This window comes from Anabrus simplex, chromosome 5 (genome assembly GCF_040414725.1).
Source record: "Anabrus simplex isolate iqAnaSimp1 chromosome 5, ASM4041472v1, whole genome shotgun sequence".
NCBI classification, from domain to species: domain Eukaryota; kingdom Metazoa; phylum Arthropoda; class Insecta; order Orthoptera; family Tettigoniidae; genus Anabrus; species Anabrus simplex.
The window spans coordinates 141140940-141146829 of record NC_090269.1 but is presented as its reverse complement, the minus strand read 5'-3'; the positions used below and the strand labels follow the sequence as shown (position 1 = coordinate 141146829).

The 5890-nt window shown below is 41.1% G+C and overlaps 1 non-coding gene across 1 annotated transcript; it reads right to left on the bottom strand.

The window, feature by feature from the left end:
• Nucleotides 1-5378: 5378 nt before the first annotated feature.
• Nucleotides 5379-5484, bottom strand: LOC136875159 (U6 spliceosomal RNA). Its single transcript, XR_010860401.1, has one exon. It is a non-coding gene; the product is annotated as a U6 spliceosomal RNA (small nuclear RNA).
• Between the last annotated feature and the right edge of the window lie 406 nt (nucleotides 5485-5890).

Below are 5890 nucleotides of genomic sequence, written 5' to 3'. Positions count from 1 at the left end.
CTGTGGCTACCATCGACAAATAACATTCAAGATAAAACAATGCATGCATATTAAACATAGTTTGCAACTGCTTTTTGTAAGCCCACACCCGTGTTAGGTAAGATTAACGGTCATGACGTCAAATAGAATGATCTGTCCAAAGTCTGTTTGAAGACCAAACGACATCACATCACCGTTACAAACTGTAACATGTACAAGTCACTGAATAACTACTGATCACCGTTACAAAATACAATGCGTTCTTGTCACCTAATACGCAGATATCGAGGTACTGATACGGCCTTGTAATAATACTCAACATGGCTTAGCTGCGTTGATACTGCTACACGGCTGAAAGCAACGGGAAACTACAGCCGTAACTAACTCCCGAGGACATGCAGCTCTCTCTGTATGAATGATGTACTGATGATGGCTTCCTCCCGGGTAAAATATTCCGGAGGTAAACTAGTCCTCCATTCGGATCTCCGGGTGGGGACTACACGAGAGAGGGCGATCATCAGGAAGATGTATACTGACATTCTGCGAGTCGGAGCGTGGAATGTTAGAAGTTTGAATCGTTGTGGTAGGTTAGAGAACCTGAAAAGGAGATGGATAGGCTAAAGTTAGATGTAGTTGGTATAAGTGAAGTACGTTGGCAGGAAGAACAAGATTTTTGGGCAGGCGACTACCGAATTATCAACACAAAATCAAACAGTGGAAATGCAGGAGTAGGTTTAATAATGAATAAGAAAATAGGGCAGCGGGTAAGCTACTACGACCAGCATAGTGTAAGAATTATTGTCGTCAAGATAGACACCAAACCAATGCCCACCACAATAGTGCAGGTCTATATGCCTACTAGTTCAGCGGATGATGAAGAAATCGAAAGAATATATGAGGATACAGAAGACTTAATACAATATGTAAAAGGTGACGAGAATCTAATTGTGATGGGAGACTGGAATGCAGTGGTAGGCCAAGGAAGAGAAGGTAATACAGTAGGAGAATTTGGATTGGGACAAAGGAACGAAAGAGGAAGTCGGCTGGTTGAATTCTGCACTGATCATAATTTAGTCCTTGCCAATACTTGGTTCAAACACCACAAACGACGGCTGTATACGTGGACGAGACCTGGAGACACCGGAAGGTATCAAATAGACTTCATTATGATTAGGCAGAGATTCAGAAACAAGGTGTTGGATTGCAAAACTTTCCCAGGAGCAGACGTGGACTATGACCATAATTTGTTGGTCATGAAATGCCATCTGAAGTTGAAGAAATTGAAGAAAGGGAAGAATGCAAAAAGATGGGATCTAGACAAGTTGAAAGAAAAGAGTGTGAGGGATTGTTTCAAGGAACATGTTGCACAAGGACTAAATGAAAAGGCTGAAGGAAACACTATAGAGGAAGAGTGGAGAGTCATGAAGAATGAAGTCAGTAGGGCTGCTTAAGAAATGTTAGGAAGGAAGAAAATATCAACTAAGAATCAGTGGATAACTCAGGAGATACTAGACCTGATTGATGAACGACGAAAATACAAGAATGCGAGAAATGAAGAGGGCAGAAAAGAATACAGGCGATTAAAGAATCAAGTGGATAGAAAGTGCAAGGTAGCTAAGGAAGAATGGCTGAAGGAGAAGTGCAAGGATGTCGAAGGATGTATGGTCCTGGGAAAGGTAGATGCTGCATACAGGAAAATCAAGGAAACCTTTGGAGAAAGGAAGTCTAGGTGTATGAATATTAAGATCTCAGATGGAAAGCCACTTCTAGGGAAAGAAGACAAAGCAGAAAGATGGCAGGAGCATATCCAACAGTTGTATCAATGTAAAGATGTAATTTGGTTCTGGAACATGAAGAGGCTGTTGATGCTGATGAAATGGGAGACCCAATTTTGAGGTCAGAGTGTGACAGAGCTGTGAGTGACCTCAATAGGAACAAGGCACCTGGAATTGATGACATTCCCTCTGAATTACTGAGTGCCTTAGGAGAAACCAGCATGGCAAGGTTATTTCATTTAGTGTGCAAGAAGTATGAGAGAGGAGAAGTCCCATCCGATTTTCGGAAGAATGTTGTTATACCTATTCCCAAGAAAGCCGGTGCTGACAGGTGTGAAAATTACCGCACCATTAGTTTAGTATCTCATGCCTGCAAAATTTTAACACGTATTATTTACAAAAGAATGGAAAAACAAGTAGAAGCTGAGTTGGGAGAAGATCAATTTGGCTTCAGAAGAAATGTAGGCACTCGTGAAGCAATCCTGACTTTACGTCTGATCTTAGAGGATCGAATCAAGAAGGACAAGCCCACGTACATGGCATTCGTAGATCTAGAAAAGGCATTCGATAATGTTGATTGGCCCAAGCTATTTATGATTCTGATGATAATAGGGATCAGATACCGAGAACGAAGAAGTATCTACAATCTGTATAAAAATCAGTCTGCAGTGATAAGAATCGAGGGCTTTGAAGAAGAAGCAGCAATCCAGAAAGGAGTGAGGCAAGGCTGCAGTTTGTCCCCTCTCCTTTTCAATGTTTACATAGAACAGACAGTAAAGGAAATCAAAGAGAAATTTGGAAATGGAATCACAGTCCAAGAAGAGGAAATCAAAACCTTGAGATTTGCCGATGATATTGTTTTTTTATCTGAGACTGCAGAAGATCTCGAGAAGTTGCTGAATGGTATGGATGAAGTCTTGGGTAAGGAGTACAAGATGAAAATAAATAAGTCCAAAACAAAAGTAATGGAGTGCAGTCGAACGAAGGCAGGTGATGTAGGAAATATTAGATTAGGAAATGAAGTCTTAAAGGAAGTAGATGAATATTGTTACTTGGGTAGTAAATTAACTATCGATGGGAGAAGTAAGGAAGACATAAAATGCAGACTAGCACAAGCAAGGAAGAGCTTTCTTAAGAAAAGAAATTTGCTCACTTCAAACATTGATATCGGAATTAGAAAGATGTTTTTGAAGACTTTCGTGTGGAGCGTGGCATTGTGTGGAAGTGAAACATGGACGATAACTAGCTCAGAAAGAAAGAGAATAGAAGCTTTTGAAATGTGGTGTTACAGAAGAATGTTGAAGGTGAGATGGATAGATCGATTCACGAATGAAGAGATACTGAATCGAATTGGTGAGAGGAGATCGATTTGGCTAAATTTGACGAAAAGAAGAGATAGAATGATAGGACACATCTTAAGACACCCAGGACTTGTTCAGTTGGTTTTTGAAGGAAGTGTAAGTGGTATGAACGGCAGAGGTAGACCAAGGTATGAATATGACAAGCAGATTAGAGCAGATGTAGGATGCAATAGTTACGTAGAAATGAAAAGGTTAGCGCAGGATAGAGTGGCATGGAGAGCTGCATCACACCAGTCTATGGACTGATGACTCAAACAACAACATCAAGAACTTCAGAAGAGTATTATCAAGTACGTGACTGAGGTGCCCACCATCGTAACAAACAGAGAACGCTCCTTGGAGAAGTAATCGTCGGCCGACAGTACCAGTGTGACGTGCAACAGCTGACGTGAGAACTTATCCAGGATTTCGTTGTTCGGATAGAGAAGTCGTAATCTATTGACGAGGACACTGGTTCGAGCTGATTCTCCTGTAGCTCAGTTACTCGCCTCGACGATGAGCAACAAGTGGGTGACCGTCAGAGCCAGCCGCAGTAACTTGACGGGCTAACCTGCACGCGCTGAAACGTATGATCTCACAGATGATCTGGAACAAACAGAACACGTGATCCACAATACACACCACGATGTGAATTATCAACATCACGAAGACTATTCCGAATCTATGGTCAGCCAGTTGTCACATAAGGCACAAATTCATTTGGGTGAGACACAGTTGCTTCAAGGTTCTTCGAGATATTGAGCGCCGTCGTACAGTGGTAAAATATTTCTGTGTACCGGGAGTGTGGTTCAATCACGAGGACTGCTGCGACTGATATAACCCTTTCCCGCGGAATATCTTTGACTCACTGTCTGGCGAAATCTAGAGCAATAATTTGCTTGTCAGGTATAGTTGTGGATTACCTTCACTAAATAATTTATTCTGTAAAAACCACCAAAGATATCACTTTCAAATTTTGTAACAACGGATAATACACTATTGTTATTCTAAAATGATACAATGTGATCACCTAATTACACGCAAGACCCCCTCCTCTGTTCAGAATGATACATCAGGAAGCATCCAGTATGGTGCATAATGTTCAATTGCTTGTTCTTGAAGTCAGTCTAAATTGCTGGACATGATGTGGCTCTTATTTTCTTGGTAATGCAGAGAACGCAGGAATTTACCCTGAATCTCCGCATTTATTTCATTTTCGGGATCAGTCGGATGAAGATATTTGGATAGCAAATCGTGCTTCCTCTCGGACATACAGACTATAAACAATTTTTGACTGAATGGGATTGGAAGATAAATTGACATTAGTTGGAATAGGCTATTATGTAATTAAGTAGAGGCTCATAGTCCGAAACAGAATTAACTGAAGAATTAAGACTGATAATTATGATTTTTACAAGTAGGCCTAATATTTTAAAAGGAGACGGTACCTGAATGAACATTTCCTATCCTGTTCTGTATTTCATTTCTCTCAGATTAATATCCTGTCCCAAATGTTTCCCATACCATTTTTATTATCATACGTACAACTTCAAACTCACTACCATTGCATTTGTCAACATATTGATCTAATTTGTAACAAATATCCTTCGCATTCAACTGGTTATGAACAGCCATGTTGCTGCAGTGTGTTTACATTCAGTCAGCTGTCTGTTCTATCTAAGAAAACGTATAAGAGAACCCTTTATTTTAGGATTCCGTGCATGCTAGTAGTATCTAGGAAGCGTAGGGAATTCACTGGTTCCAAAATGTTACATATTTAGCGGACAGATGGCAGAGGAAGTCGGTTTGAATGTCGAGTACGCTTTACTGCGCAACCCGCGGGACACAATGTGCGAATCCAGTACGCTTTACTACGCAATCCGCGGGAATGAGATAATCCAGAAGGTGATTTATTTGTGTGGTTAAACAATTAGCACGGAATATTTCAGGTATCTCGGCGTTGAACGAAGTAAACTGGTGCTTAATGAAAAGCACAACGTTGATATACTGGAGCACAACGATAATATACCAGGTCAAGCAGGAGATCTTAAACACACAGTAGAATGCTAGCGGGCAAGAACACTCTTATAGCAACTCAAGACATATAAAACAGCATCTTATGGAAGAAATCTCCACGATATTTCAATACTGAATCAATTTCCTAAACCAAACCGCATGGCGCAACAGCCCCGAAGTGACCGCTGCTCAGCCCGAAGGCCTGAAGATTACGAGGTGTCGTGTGGTCAGCACGACGGATCCTCTCTGTCGTTATTGTTGGCTTTAAAGAAATGTGGAACGCTTCGCAATTTTGTGTGTCATCCTTGCGCACGGGTCATGCTAATCTTCTCTGTATCGTTCCAATTTAATATATGTACCGCCGAAGCGAGCACGAATCGGTTTCTGATAATGCTAAAAGCATTTCTTGAATTAGCTTTACACTGTTTGTGGCGTTGAAGATGATCCCGACAGTCACGTGCGTGCAGATCATGGGCTGAACGATGATGATGATGAGGTCATGCTTGTCAGTATTTCTTTCACGGGGTGGAACATCCTCCACACTAAGTTTGACATAACCAATACAATCACCATCCCATAGTACAAAGTGGCACTCCAATGACGAGTGATCTTTGAGGAAGCCTTCTTCCATCGCAAAATGAATGGTGTAGTGCCCAAGATCTTACATACGTGGAACATAGTTTTCAGCGCTGAATGCAGGTCCATATTCCATGTGAACTTGCGATATGACTATGAATATGGACACTAAAAATCCCGAAATAACGTCTACTCCAATGCTAT